The 17,209-nt window shown below is 33.8% G+C and overlaps 1 protein-coding gene across 1 annotated transcript in view; it reads left to right on the top strand.

Moving 5' to 3' along the window:
* The window catches only part of timeout (circadian regulator timeout), a 569,744-nt gene that overhangs the window by 241,212 nt on the left and 311,323 nt on the right, over window positions 1–17,209 (top strand). The gene's annotated exons all lie outside the window — the stretch shown is intronic.

The following is a 17,209-nucleotide window of genomic DNA, read 5'->3' as shown; positions in this document are numbered from 1 at the left end:
GTAATCGAACGGTTCAATCTCTTAAGTGTACACTTTCGCGTGGGAGCCTGTGGAAACTTAAATATTTGGCGGTGTTGTTTTCTTCATTAAGGGTTAGCATATTAAATTGTAACAACATCGGGAATATTTCAGAATAGAGACGAGACTCTTTTTTTCTGATGCATTTTTTTTGTGTTAACTCAAAAAGTAACTTTTACTCTCAATTATATTCGATATCTACTGCCTAACGTTTGGATCATAGGCACCGTTCACACATAAAACAGCACTGGAAAATGGACGTCATGTTCTTGAGAAAGTCTTGTTAGCGTCTATCTGAGAGAGCATGTTATTATTATCAACATGAAAGGGGATAGAGGAAATGCATCCTCTCAATGTTCCAACAGGATTTGAGACGGGGCCTTACCTGGTCCAGATAATCTATAGAGGTTGTATTACCCTACAACTGTCATGTTGTTGTCTACGGTCATGTATAGAGTTATAGACCATGGATAATGACGCAACGAAAAGACAGTTGTCATTGAGCCTTCCTATAATATAGTCGACACGCGCCATTGTTCCGTGTATCTTTTAATATATAATTTCTTAAGTATAATTTAAACCTTTACACTCAAACTAGAATTACTATAATGTATTTCATAGGGCCGTGTTACCAAACTTTATTACCATAATATAAAACCAAGAAAATACCAACTCGTGTTTATATTCATCACTGCCCGAACATATTATGTCACATTCACACTCAAGCAACCATCTGAACTTAAACTTAACATCGGGGGTAAGAATAACAATTCATTCATCCCTCCGATAAATCACAGGCAGCTTCACATTTGGTTAATAACTCTTTAAATTACTATATTACAAAATGCATTTTCTGCATTATTTTGCGAGATTTTGTATTTTTATCGAATCATTTCAGAATCGACCAACCCTGCTTTTTATTAGATTTTTAAATTCTGTTTCTATTCTCTCTTGTAAGAACTATCGTGAATCCCCAATGCCCAACCAGTCTTGCACACGTGCATCCCTAAAAGATTTATTTATTTTTCTCATAATTAGAATAGGAAAGCTATTTTTGAAAAGTCGATTTATTTAGATGGCCGGAAATAAATATTAAAATATTATGTACTTCATATATTAAGTCATTTGTAACTACAGTAGAACCTCGATTATCCGGATTATTTTCATTAAAAGACTAATTGGATATTATCCATGCTTTGAAACGCGGTGATTCGGGACGTTATCTATCTAATAAGTATGGTGTTAGAACGTCAACTATCTCGGATATAAAAAAACAAAGTGAAACTATTATGAAGTTTACTAATTATTTAATGTCAGAAGATGGAAGCTCAGAGCGGAAAGTTTTGAAAAAATCAGGAAATACAGAAGTTGAAGAGTGTATTTTTATGTGGTTCATACAAAGACGAAAGAGTCACGTCGGTAATACAGCCGATAGATCAGGGTGTAATTGAAACATTCAAACGTTTATATAGAAAACATATGCTTCGACGATTATTGCCACCAGACGAAAATAATGAAGAAATAGCTTCTACGAAAAAATAAATTTAAAAGATTGTTGCTACATGGCAGCAGATAGTTAGAATTCTTTAGATGTGTCAACTTTGAAAAAATCATGGAACAAAATTTTGAAAAGACCATTAGTAAGTTCCAGTAACGCGGTAGAAATGCTTTAAGCTTTGAGCAAAAATCGATAATCGATTATTTAATAAAAAAAAATTATTATACATATTTGTATGTATATACTTATATGTAAATCTAGACAAAAAAAATATTAATACTGAATATACTTGTCTTTCCCTGTCTGATTTTTTTTTGATTATCCGGATTTTTCTTTATCCGGACTATCTTCATCCCAATTAATTAGTCCGAATAATCGAGGTACTACTGTACATGCATGTACCTACTCTGCATTTTCTGTACCTGATAAAAAAATTGTCAGATATGTATGTAGTTAGTTTCAAATCTTGATATATAAATTTCTACTGTGTTCCTTGAAAATAGCAACTCTTACAGCCTGTTTTTTTTAAATGCAAATAATGTATAGTTTTTTCCCCAAATATAATGTAATGCATGGAGGTAGCCAGATTGACTCAATTTCGTAACCGGATACGGTTGTTTTGCCAGAAAACTATGTCAGGGCGATCTAATCGAACTCTATTTGCTTATCTAAGATGATCGTGACATTAATGGGAGAACTCTTAGATGAGACTTAACAGGTATTCTCAAATCATTTCGACCCTCTATGGGATGATCGGTCAATGCGTGATTTCTTGGAGGATCAATTTCTCAACTTTCCAATAGTTTTTGTCACCTTTGTCTTTGTCGGCGAACGAAAATATCCAATCTAGCGCACAACAAATAGCTGTTGCTCTTGTTACACTCTCCCTATAGTTTGAAGAGCGCTTAACGTTCATTACGCCACGTCTTTATATAGACTTACCCAGTAGTAACAAGCATCTGCGTCACATCAAGTCCAAGGGCGTACCTTAGATGTTTCTAAAAAGAGTTGGTGAGTGTTACAGGCGTAATTAACAACTGGTTCTCTCCATCCATCATGTGGCATGAAAGCGTCGCATCACTGTGATTGATATGACCCTACTTTTAGTGTTAAGGAATCCTTATGACTGGCGGATTATTTTATTTCAGCCATATAACGTAAATATCAGAGCTTATTTTTAAGGCTTGTTAACAATTTCTTTGCTGGCTATAGTATAAAGGCTCTTCTACAATACTAAATTCTTAAGAGCGGACGTGCTCAGCGTGGGTCAAAATGGAGCTTTTTTCTATTTTCAAAGCATGATCCTGGACATACCTTAAACGTTGTAGATAATCTATTTATATAATTTTGAAGCCTAATTATCATTTATATTTATTTTAAACATTTGATGACTGCATAAAGTATTTTTATTACATAAAATAGTATTCTTTTAAACCTCTCGCTCTAATGTTTTAGAATATAGTCATATTTCAGTACATAAATGTGCAGTGGTGTTAAGATTTTTTACATTTATTAATTTTTAAACGCATTTATAAAACCATCAGTATAATTTATGTCTACATTATTATAGTGAAATATTTACGATAAAAATTATATTGATAATCTCTGTGATCCCAAATTTGACAAGAATTAGGCATTTCATTATTCAAAAAATGGGCAAGATTAACACATTTGAAAATAATTCTAAAGATACTGATTATAAGCTATGTCGTTGACCATTCAAGTGTGATAAACATCGTACGAATAATGATTGCTTTATAATAATTATTGACCTAAGAATAAGGTAGTGTTTTTTTGAAATACGCCATTTCTTGTGGCATTCCCCAGTAGTTAAGCTACAACATACGGCCGTAGCCATAAATTGACAAACTATAATTGAAGTAGGGAGTAAAATGATGTCAAAACTACCCCAACTGTTTGAATGAGAAGCCTTTTAGTCTCATCATTTCGGAACTAGTACCGATCTCGCAAATCGGTTCAGATTCATCTTGAACTCTTGAGTATGTCTTCCTAAACCAAACTTCTTTAATTAACGTGCGTGTTTGAACATGTACCTAACCGATTTTTTTTAACGGTACATGTTTAAAAAAATCACCAAACCTTCTTATAAATATACACAGAGTCTACAGATGCGTTTTTTAATCGTTAAGATGTGGTTTATATTAAATTTGTTGGTATTTTATAAACAAATTAAAACAAACAACCCCTTCCCCCAACCTTCTTCATTCCATGTTATCAAAAAGCATATTTCTCGGCAACGCGACTTCCATTTAGTTTTGGCTGTCCACGTTGGCCTCTGTCCCAAATGTCATTATTGGTCTTGAGGCCTGCGGAGAAGTTTTATAAATTCTTATTTTACCGTATTGATTAAACAACGCTTACGGTAATATTATTCAAAGGATATATCGTAGACATCTTAAAGTTCCTAATATGGATGAAGACTTTTTTATTTAGTTCGTTGATTCAGCGAATTTAAGGACGGCCCTCATGATCATATTTTTATTCAGCAGTTACCCACTCGCCGAGCGACATTTTCATTCCCTTGCCATTTAATCAAATTGGCGATGTCTAGTAATATCAATGACATATTAAATAGACAACTCACTTCATACCCGGCGCGCACGAGAAATTGTGCATGAAAGTCATTCACAGATGTATAGGTAGATGTCAGTCACGTGACCATATGACGTATCCGTTTCCATTATGCGATACAAGCTTCGAGATTTTATAGTAATATAACCTTTATTGTAATGGCGTATTAGTGTCATGACTCATTGCGTTAGAAACAGATTCTCGGTTACTTACGACTTCTCGGAGATTAGACGCAAGTGAGCCCAGCGAATCACAGGCGACTGACTGTCCAATGGTTCATGTCATTCAATTGCATTGAATAAACATTCATCAATATCTTAAAATGGCATTTTATAAATAATAAATAATACTAACACATGAAAAGTGATATCCCATCTTTCTTGGAGTGTTTAGTAGATTTTTTTACAATTTTTAACTAGGCACATTGGCATTTTGTAACACAATAATAACGGTGGAGTCGAAACCTGACAGTCAGAAATTTTGTATGGGCAGACCCAACGGTGTCGCCAGACCGCTTGCAAGCAGAATGTTCATTTGAGCGTAGGATACCGATATTAAAATATGAATTTCGCCATCCGGCAGACCCGACACAGAGTGAGTGTCATTTTATTTTCTAAATGCTTCGTCCATATTAATGTCATTGAGTAATATCGTATCGTTTTGCCTGCATCATAATCTAAAGATTTCTTTAGTGGTATTTCCGTGTTATGGTCACATGCAACTTATCGTATATGATTTTTTTAAATCCATATATAATGTTTACGTAACATCAGTAAGATACGTTAAGTTGATCGCTTAACGCCGTAGATACAATGGCAGGTCACTTTACAACAGTGATCGACAGCCTTATTGGAGATTAGATAAATTATTTCAGTTTTGAAAATACGGATAGTGGTTTTATATGTATAATTATATATATGGTTTTTTAATATATGGCACATATATTATTTAGTCGTCAGTGGGGCTGTTGATCAGCTGTTGCAAAGTATTGTCATACAACAACAGAGCAATAACTTCGATAGTAATACACTGAATAAGTGTTAAGATATATTATCATTCATTCATTTTAGCTGTTCTTTATGTAATTGAATTTGCAATGCAATATTTTATTAAGAAAATAGTTATTTATGTACTATAGTAACAATATTTACATGAACAACGTATTAAAAGACAATATTAAACATAACGCATCGCTGTGGATGCCTATGAGGTTATCCGGACAGTGAATTGATAAATTAAACAGCATTTTGCAATAATTGGTGTTCTATAATCTCGACGATAAGAAATAGCTGAAAGTAAAAAACATTCGAGGCACCGACCACGCAGATAATAATTATTAGAGGTTCGTTCATCTTACGAAAATTAAGATTAGAATTATTTCCCGTCAAAAGTATTTAAAAGTAATTACCTACGCCCTACGGGATTCAAAAGATTGATTCGGAATCATTCATTAACGAAATTTTGCTGGAAAATGAATATTGGAGGAATTAAAGAACGTATAATACTTATCGGAATTATTAGTAATCGATATTATTAGTAATCGATGGGTTTAATCCAGCGTTACGATTGTTAACTTATTTTATTTGATCAAGTATACCAGACCAATAATCTAACAAACTGTTACTATTACAGGCGAGCGTAGAGGTGCTGGGAAGGTAGTCCCCCCATGGCTGCGGTGGCTCCGTGACGAAGCGGCGGTCATGCTACGCCATTTGTTTCCCGACCAGCGATACTTTGTACCTCTCCCGTGCCAAATAGCGGCGTGTTAACTTCCATTTTGAGTGAGCTATCATGCATCAGGATTAAGGTGTCATTATTACCCGTGTCAGTCAAGTACTCGTACCAACTTGCGAAGTAGGTATCTATTTACCTAGATGTCTGTATTCAATAATGCTATATCCATGTGAACATTGACGTTTTCCCCACGATACGACCATTGGTACTTAGGAAAAATAGCAAGAAGTTACAGGTTTATTGTTTAACGCGGGGACGATTTCGACATGGAGATATCATGTGTGGAAATGAGTGGATGACGTAATTTCGTCAGTCCGGCAGAGAAGGAACGCACGGGGAATGGGAATTATGGCCGACCACAGGTTGCAGTGCCTGTGTGACTCCCTGGGATTTGTTTGTAACTGATGATTGTGTGTGTGCACACGTATGATATTTCATCTATTTTTTTCATTTTTACGTGATTATGAGACACGAGTTGCAAACGCTGTTCATGACTCATCAACGCACTGCCCGAAGGTTTTTTTTTTAAATTTATTTTGGTTGACAAATTTTGATTTTCATATTATATTACCTATGTCCTATATCAGCACTGTCCAACTTCTTTTCGGCCGTGGGCCATTTTTTCTTAAGCAAACATTTCGGGGCCAAACAGGATGGGTAAATGAAAAGTCAGTTATTGTCAATTCAAAAGAGCATTGTGGTCTTACTTGTTGAGCAACAATTTCTTTTATGTCAATATCATCATTTTTTGTGCCAAGTCTAATTATATTTTCAACGGTGGAGTCCTTCAAGCTTTTTCTATATTTTGATGTTATGTATTTCATGTCAGAGAAGGCACGCTCGCAGATATATGTACTTCCGAACATAGAAATGATTCAAGTCCAAAAACTCTCATTTTTGGGTATTAATCCATACGAGACTTTTGGTGGGAACGCTCGTACCACTTTCGATCGATCGGGCCGACAAGGGATGACGATTGGCAAAATGTTGACCGACAAATAAAACTAATTAGTCATATTTATTTATTTGTAACGCAATATTTTAATTCTCATCAACAAATTTATGTTTCTTTCAAGCTGGAAAAATTAAACAGTAGATATATTTCTTTGTTTTGGAAAAGTATATGTAATATTTAGTATTATAATGTTTTCATATTTTAATGTATGATGGGTAATTCTCTCCCCAATGTTTTACGAAAAATTTGCTGTACAGCTCGCGGGCCGTAAAAACATTTTGGCGAGCCGCTAGTTGGACAGCGTTGTCCTATATTATACCACGTATGCCTATATATTTTATATCCAAATGTGTGTATATTATCATCAGTCTGAATCAATATACTGCTGCGTGACAATATCACCAAACTGATTCTATTCATTGCGGTACGTTGTTAAGTTCTTCCGTATAACTTTCGGATGTTTTCTACCACTTGTCTACTTTTCGAGCTATAGGTACATATTAATATAATAAGTATTTTTTTGTTGTTAAATGTATGTCGTTTCGGCTTAAGGGCCCACATGCCCAACGAAGGTCAAAATGGATATATTATCGTATTTTCAAAGCATTAGCCTGAACATTCCTTAAACGCTGTAGATAATCTATTTGTATGGTTTTGAAGCCTTATTATCCTTTATATTTATTTTAAACATTTGATGACTGCATAAAGTATTTTTATTACATAAAATAGTATTTTTTTAAACCTCTCGATGTAATGTTTTAGAATATAGTTATATTTGAGTACATCCATGCGCAGTGGTGTTATGTAAAGCTGTATGCTATGTAAAGAATTTATAGGTACTTATTGTTATAGGTACTTTGCATCGGCCTATAGCGCCATGGGTCCCAGGGTCGAATCCTGGGTCTGGCAAGTACACATATTGTTTTTCAATTTGTGTATGTGTCAGAGTATAAACCTAATAGGTTGAGCAAGCGGCTGACATCCATTTCTCGTAAAAAAAATTCCAAAAACTGAAACTGAAAATATGATCTTATTAGGATCGGGCATGGTCTAATAAGAAATGAGACTTATTATTTAAAACCAGTATTTGCATCAACCAACCGAAACTTGCATCACCCTAAAATAAAAGTCGAATTATTATCCGTTCCTACTTACTTTCTTTATAAGAAAGTATACCTTTGCCCTTCAGTAGGTACATATAAGGGTAAGAAGTATTACTTTCCTCGGGGAGAACACTTTTATACTGAAATGATGCCCAAGTATAAATGCATCCTCTCCATAAAGCTTTGGCCATCCTTTTAGAAGCTCCTCTCTTAAGATAACGTCACTGGAATCTTAGAAGTTTATTTCTATTACGAACTTCGGTCTGACATTAATCAAAGAGCATCAACTGGACAGCTGTTTATAGTCGAGCGTACGGAATGTGACGCAGTTGCGTTGCTTTAAAATCCAGATATAATTCAAAATATCTATTTCAAAATTAAATACGTCGTAACTACCGGAGTTTGAGTTATTTTTCGCTTATCGGAGTTTTTATTTTCGTATATTCTATCAATGTAACTTGTTTTCGATTATGAGTTATATATCACGTGGCGTGAATTGTATCAAGTATGCTTAATCACGGACAACGAACGCTCCCTTTATGGTGGTTTGAAAGATCACCAGACAAGTAAACGTCTTGTTTCAGAAAGGAGTAATGGCATTTTTTTATTATAAATTTATCAATATTTGTTAAACCTATAGTAAACCATGCCTGTATCAAAACACATGTATGTTGATTGTAAAAAGAATAAGTTTGTTATTTTGACCGGGACTTTAAACCCACTACTGACTGTCCCACCCTACCCCACGAAAGGCGCTTATAATAGTATATTATACATCAGCGCTGTCCAACAGGCGTCCCGCCATTTTTTTTTTTGCATCTACCTATCCTTTTTGGCCCCAAAATGTTTGCTAAAGAAAAAATGGCCCGCGGCGTAAAAGAAGTTGGACAGCGTTGTTATACATGATTTGTTAATTAATTAATTGAACTGTGGTTGACATGACAGAACTACATTTTAATGCCTACGAAACATTTTTTCTTTGTTAATTCTACCATATGTTAGTTATTTGTGTTACCTTATCATTCATCCTAAGAATCTAAATATAATTTGGTTTAGGTATAGGTAAATCGTTTTACAGTGGCACCATGGGTACGGCAAATGCGCCTTGCAGTTGTAGTGGTATTGTTTGCTAGCATTGAAACAGGCATTGTCGCAAGCAATTCAATACACGCGCGAATCGCCTATGGTGCCACTGTAGAATGATTTACCTATACTATATACTGTTTATATAGCTTTCGAGCATAAATATCTGAAATATCGTAGATAAAATGTTTCATAACAAAGGTTACATGCCTACTATTCCAATATTTTCACCTAATTCATCCAAATGTCCATGTCCTATCATAAGAAGATCATAATATGGGCCTCCACAGAGTGAAGGTTTGTATTAACAGTTTTTTTTTGTTTTTACGAGAAATGGATATTAACCACTTGCTCAATCTATTAGATCCATAATCTGGCTACAGACACACATTTAATAACAATATGTGTATTTTTCAGACCCAGGATTCGAACCTAGGTTCCACGGCATTATAAGACGATGCGTTAGCCGCTCGGCATAACATTAATTTTGTAAAAACTGTAACAATGTGTAAATGATGTACAGGTGTACTATTATTTATGTATATACATATGTTCTATAAAAATTATACATAGCTGTTATGATATGTATAATATGCTTTATGTCATCATGAAAATGTTAATTTGTTGGATAAAGGAGACGAGGAATAATAATGCATATACATGTTGAACAGCAGAAGACGTGATACTTATTGTTTTAGGTACCTACTTATTATTACACCCACGTTGGCCGCCCAGTTTAAGCGTCGGCCTATAGCGTCGTGGGTCTCAGGCTCGAATCCTGGGTCTGGCAAGTACACATATTGTTTTTCTATTTGTGTATGAGTCAGAGTATGGACCTAATAGGTTGAGCAAATAGCTGATATCCATTTCTCGTAAAAATTAAATCTGGTAATATAAACCTCCACTCTGTGGAGGCCTATAATATATTATGATCGTACTTGGATCGGACATGGTCGAAAAAAAAAATACATGCTCCAGCAAAGTCTACAAATTATTCAGGTTAGCTCACAAACATACTCCAAATTATTTTTATTCAACCTTCATACGGCACCCGGCCTACAATAAATTAGGGTTTTGATAGAAAAACCCACTTATAAAGAGAAGTATCTTCGATATCAAAGCACCTCTGACACATACCTACATAATTACTGCAGTTTATTTCATGAAAATATTTATTCGTAGATTTCATTTTTCCAACAATCTTTACGTCGTATTTAAGTTTGTGGCATCAAAGTCGGGTAACTCACGAAGAAGTCAATATGAAATTTGTTGGTTTCTATACTGTATACATCTGTTGTAGACGCCAGACGGATATTGGGGGATTTATCCCTGCAGCAACTCTGTTCTCAATCCGAAGAGGAGAAACGCCCGATTCGTAAATCCAGGAGCCAATTGGATCGTTGGTAATCGAAATAAATTGGCATCTTGCTTTCTGTTTCTCTTTATTTTTCTTTTCTTTTTCAATGCCGCGTGTATTTGTAACGCGTGAGCTGTGTTGCTCTTTGTATCGATAAAGTTTTCCCCGGTTTCATCTGTGGCAGGTCGACCGTGGATTAATCACTAAAGTTATTATGTCATTTTGATGAGGATGAATTCTTTTTTTTCTTCTTTCGTACATATTTAATTTGTATTGGCTTATTTTTCTACAGTTTATTTTCAAAATTACTTTAATGATCATAAATATTAATTATTTGTCGAAAGGCAATATATTATTAAAATAAAACACAATAAATGTACTTACTACCTACTCGGTAATTCACATAATTTCATAAAACAAAAAGAAAAAAATATAAAACGCGTAATCACGTAAAACTACCTACTTTATACATAAATTTTATATATAAAAATATTCTAATTTAGGTGCTAGGAATTGAAGGAATTCACGTGACATGTATATAAAAATATTAGCAGCAGTTATCACATCAACACATACATATTTATGCGTGGATCAGGATACTACCATGTAGCCATACATATTTATTTGCCAAAGACTAAGTGGAACATTTTGTCAAATTTTCCAAGAATGCAAATTTAAAAACAGCGACAATTCAAAAAAAATATTAAGTCATAATCAGCTATTTATACAATAGTAGAAACCTTACCAGAATTTTTCAGCCGTTACTATTTTGAAATCAGACATCGATATATTCGGATGTTAATTAAGATCAATTGAGTACCTAGCAGTTTAAAATTAAATTAGCACTAGTCAAGTTTCTTATAAGTAAAAAAAATAGTTATTAGGTGGTTTTACTTATGTAGGTATGTTACCTATTTGTCACTGATGTCAAATATGTAATGAAATACGTACCGAAGAATTTTATTCCTAACACTGATCCCATTGAGTTATGTGTATAAAATCTTCATATCACGTATATATATCGAATATTTTGGCCTGACTTTTCCACCATCAATCACTAAACATGAATTAACAATGAGGTATCAATATTTGTAATAATAATAATTCATATTACCGTCCACGATGACCGAGCGGCTTACGCGTCGGCTTATAATGTCGTGGGTTCAAGATTTGAATCCTGGTCCGGCAAATACGCGTTTTGTTTTTTAATTTTTGTCTGGAGTCAGAGATCCACCTAATAGGGTGACCAAAGTGACTAATACTCATTATCGTAAAATCAAAATACTATAAAATATAATGTTAATACAAACGTCCACTCTGTGAAAGCCCATATGATCCTGTTAAGATCGGACATAGTGAATGAAGGTAAGAAGAATAAATAATCATTTGAAAATATTACTTGATTTACAAAATGTTCATAATAATTATGTAGCATTTAAAATCTCATGCTTAACTTTAAACTGGATTTACTTACGTTTTTTACTATATTTGCACTAGATTTATTTTATTTTCAACTCAAAAATAGTCATGTTAACATTGTGAGCGACAAACCACAAATATAATTTTCTAAAGAATTAATCCGCTGACAAAACAATTAACGCGTCTATTGTGAGAATCAATTTGTTTCGCGGAAAATTGGCTGCCATTGACAATTGAACTAGTCAAAAGACTAATCTAAGTGGAGTATACTTTAGGTCAAGAAGAAGTTAAGAAAAAAGTAACATATTACTTAAGCGTCAATTACATTGAGCTTCTTTACGAGCTGTTTGTTGGCGAATTTAAAAGCGGGCGATTCAGCTACTGCGATTTGATGATTACACACAAAACTTTCCATTCGCTGAGAAGCCACAAGCCAGCGACTATTTTGACAGAATGTAGTTCGTTTTTTTACCGGGAGGTTGCTACTGCGCTCTACTGCGCAGACGCAGTTGGCCCACACGCCGGCGTGTAGCGTGTAAAGTTGACCGGCTTTCAACTTTTCTCGGTAGAGTGTTTACAACCTGCTTGTTAGCTTGTTCGATGATTACACTGGGCGACTTTACAGGCAGATTATAAGTTCGCCAACAAACAGCTTGTAAAAAAGCTCAATGTAATTGACGCTTTACCGTGATCTGGCATTTAAATAAATATTGTATTGGCGTTGTATCTTTTTCTTACAAGTCCTTAGATCATGTTTCTTGCTTCGAGCTATTAGATCATTGAGGCTTGTTAGTGTCGAGTGTATCGATAGCTTTCTCTTTCATGACTGATAATAATTTATCTCGATATGATTTGCTAAATTAGAATCAAAGTCTGCAGTTTGCGTTATCGATATTGGATGCAACTGATTGAACATATATTTTTAATATGAAAGAAACAAAGTTAAGTTCAATTATTTTTATTAAAACTACTGACTATACCTAAGATATAAAGCGTAAAAATATACCAAACATATAAAAATCTTGAACAAAAAACGCACGTATTTTATTTGCAGAACGACAGCTTGTACCACTCAGCATGCGACTAAATCGTTATGAGCATACTTCAGTGAAACGGAAAATAATTTTCAACCATAGGTGCGACGAAATTACGGACACGCTGGAAATCGGAGAGCGATAGTCGAGCTGTGAACATGTCAATTTGTTTTGTGATGGCGACGGGGGAATTAATTCTTAAATCGTGCAAAGATGACTGAAAAACGTTACCCATTTACTTGAAAAAGAAAACATGTCAATGAATGTATTATTATTATTACTAATAGAACAATAAACATAACATTAGATGGACGTATATTGAATTTTTATGACAAATTATGTTTTATTCTGCACGCGTCGTCTGCACAATCTTCGCGTCGCGTAGTCACGATCGTTCTAGACTATGCCCCAGCTAAAGTATAGCCTTAACCTTGCAAATATTATCCAATAATTACGCTACTTCGTACTAATAATATTCGCTATTGAACATACATACATACATAATTTAGTACAACAACAGACACATGCGTCTTAGAAAAAATCGTAGGATTTTTTTTTACCGAATGGGAAATAAACATCCATTGCGTTCTCAGCTTCAAAGCTCCAAAGCGACAGAAATAATATAACAATAATTTATTGTTATATCATTTCTGTCGCTTTGGATTCTGATTGATAAATATTATTTAAAAAAAAATGTATTCAGTTGAAATTGTCCCTCTACGGCGGACGAAACCGGTCCTAATTTATTGATGAAAAGTGGAATAAGTACTACAAAAAAAATGCGTTTTATTAAATTAAACCTAAACCTAAAAATTAAACAACCTACTTTGATTTAAAATACAAAAGTCGATAGCCGATCGTAACTCAATTTGGGAAGCGCTTCAGAGAGGATTATAAGAGCCAATAGTTAAAATTGGTCGTAATTAGTATGACAGCTTTAGTCTAGTGGTCTATGCGCGGTGGGCGCGATATCCGAGCTATGCAGATTCGATTCCTGCGGGGTGTCTTACTTTTTTCAAAAAGATTTTTTCCATTGGTTATAATAATACATTTTTTCAGAAGTGTTTTCAAAATTATGTATGTTCACTACAATATTCCTCAATATACTGTTTTTATAGAGTTACGTAATTCCTCGATTAGTTTTTGTATACAGCTGTTAATTTACTATGAAAACATTTCGCGGAAAATTACAAATAGTTTTGAAAAATGCTTTAGATTTGTTGGACGTTACTGCGAATACTGTTTCCAACCCAAAGAATCCCACTTAATAAGAACTTCCAGAAACACTTGCTTCTTAAAATCGATAAATTCATAGAATTCTTCTCGGGACCGTTACAAAATTTGGCATAAATATTTAGTCGCAAAAATTTAGGCATTAACTTTTAACGCTGATGTTACTTCGTCCTTGGAATACGTATAGCGAGGATGTGTTATCGCGCAGTGGTAACAAGCATCTCCTTTGTAATCGTCTTCCAGGCAACATTGTTAACTATGTGCACATTCCGGTTTCACGTAGATTTACGTATTGCATCGTAAGGCGGACGGACTGCTATCTCCCGAGATTTACGAGTAATTACTCTCAGCGTAAATTTATAACGATGCTATGATATTATGCAAGCATTATGGTGACAAAATAGTTTTTCATTAACCCTACTTAATTATATAAACTTCACTTTATATGTACTCGTATACTAGTACCTAAATAAATGTTGTATAACTTAATTTCTTTTGAAATTGAAGCATCATTCATAAAAATACTATGCGATAAGTGAAAGAAACATTAAAATTTGAATATGTAGGTACCAGTGGCGAACGGTGGATGTAGTCTGTTAAGATCCGCCATAAATAGTGCACACAAAACTTTGTTAGCCATACGTATTTGTTTTCATTTAAATAAGACTGCAATTTACAGATGGTGTTGGAAAATTTTTAAAATTCAATTAAACCCTGTGAAACCAAGCCATTATAGATAATAATCAAAAAATACTCGTCTGTTTTTAAAACATCTAAAATTATGCAATTAAATCATACATAACTATGGATATTTTATAGATATAATAATATGTTGTATCTATTATAGTTTGGTTTAGACAGGGCTTAATGCATTTAAAAAATGAACCTACAATATGTGTAATATGTATTTTTAATCCAACGAAAACAAATAAGTATGTATGAAAAACTGTGCACAATTTTGTCGTATCGCTCAAAATATACCAAATCTATTATGGTTTAGTTTAGCCAAGACTTAATTGATTTTTAAAAACTTACTAATACTATCTGTAAATTGTTGTATTAATTCAATAAAAACAAATACGTATGACTAACGAAGTTTAATATGCACTATTTATGACGGATCTTAGCAGCCTACCCCCACCTTCGCTACTGGTACCTACATATTTAAATTTTAATGTTTCTTTTACTTTTTCAGCTTTTAGATCTAAAAATTATACTGTTAACTGTTTTATTACCTTAATATTTCGACGGAAACTTTTTAGAATTTTTTGTTTGACTTGATTGATGAACCTAAATGAACGAAAATTTAAAAAAATATTTACTACTACTGAACCCTTTTACGCTTCAGCATCGGAGGATAGGAAAAGCATACGATCGCGTCATTTCTGTCCGTCTTTTACCACGTCTTGTACCTCCCATTTCCCAATATTTACAGAAATATTATATCTTTCAAAAGAATGATATTTTGTTCGCTATGAAATGTGTCTTGAAGTAATGCGATTTTTTCCGTTTCAATGAAACTTTCTTTCTGTTGTCTGAAATGCAGACCTTATACCTACATCTGTGCATATGTATCACTATGACTATTGAAATAGCTCTGTTTTTCCAGCGTAATCTGGAACAGCATAGAAGATCGTCCATGTCTGCTTATTGTCACGTCGTAGGGAAGGACTCATAAAATGTTATTACCATATTATACCGGATCATCGTAAAAGTTTGTTTTTTTTCTTCTTCTGTCCCAGCAATGGCGGCCGCTCTAATCGCGAAAATACGTAACTGTCGCACTGCTTTCTGCGTGCTCTGCGGTGATAAATTTATTACGAGAAATCCAGTAGCCGCCATCATACGGGTTTAATAAAACCGGGCTAAGTTCTAAGGTCTTTGTTTCATTAGGGGGTAATTTAATATATGTTCCCGCATAGGGGTTGAGGTGAACATTCCGGTCCGTTTTATTTTGCCTTTCGTTCCACAGCAATTTATCTTGTAACTCGGGGCGAAGGGTGATTTCTTCAGAATGTTTGAATGCACATATCTTACGGTTTCTTGATTAAGAAAATACCATCAGACGTTCCGAAATCACAATAATTAATCAGCTTGCATCTTAGCCAATTAATATATTTTTGTATCACAATGCTATTGTTAACGGTCAATTCTTGGTAAACAAAACATTTTAAAAACAAACGGTTGACCGGTGTTCCAATAAAATGTATTCCTGCCGGGTGTCATACTTTTTTCAAAAAAGATTTTTTCTATTGGCTATGTTTTCTCATGAGTGTTTTCAAAATTATGTACTAATGTTGAAAATGGATACAGTATACACACAATGAAAATGAAAATAATCCTTATGAGGTGTATTAATATAATATTCATTTACAAATAAAGTTTTTATACTTTTTTGGCACACTTCTTGGGATATTTTTTTTTTACATTTAATATATTCTTCCTTCTTCTCTTTCGACGATTTTTAATTAATGTCTGCTACCCAGAATATTTCGATGGAGCTGCACGCCTACTTAAAATACATAGTGTAATATACTTCTTAATTCACATTTTATTATATACGGACTCGTCCACCCAGGGCTACATTGTCAACTGATCACATGTAAGTACATATGTGTTGTTAGGGCAACAATAGATTTTTAATAAACCATTTCTTTTATTCAACGAATAATTCACAAGACTTTGAGAATGTAACATTCCATAAATATTGAATATACATAACTTGAAAACACCTCAGAAATGTAGGTACCCACTAGAAAAAATCATATTTGAAAAAATATACGATGCTCGGCGGATTTGAACACGTATAACCACTGGTATCGCACCAACTGTGCATTAAGTTAGTTCAAGTAGACGTTATAACTAAAATATTTGGCGAGAGCCTGGCGTCGGTTAGTAATTAAGGTAATTATTATACCTTAAATTAATACACAAAAACCAATAGTCAATAATAACGCAATTTGATAAGCATTTCATGTATGACCTATTAGTTTTAATTTTCGTAATTAGATAGGCGGCTCGTAGCATAATTTGTTAATGCACATGCGATACCAGTGGTTATACGGATTCAAACCTGTCGAGCATCGTATTTATGTATTTTAGGAACTTCATCTTCTTTATATTTCAACTATTCCTAGAATCATAGTAACATAACAAATAGTAAATAATGATAAGAAAAACTAA

This window comes from Rhyacophila brunnea, unplaced genomic scaffold, assembly GCF_057557595.1.
Source record: "Rhyacophila brunnea isolate RB1 unplaced genomic scaffold, BYU_Rbru_1.0 scaffold_10, whole genome shotgun sequence".
In the NCBI taxonomy this organism is placed as follows: Eukaryota; Metazoa; Arthropoda; class Insecta; order Trichoptera; family Rhyacophilidae; genus Rhyacophila; species Rhyacophila brunnea.
This window is presented reverse-complemented; position numbering and strand designations above follow the sequence as displayed.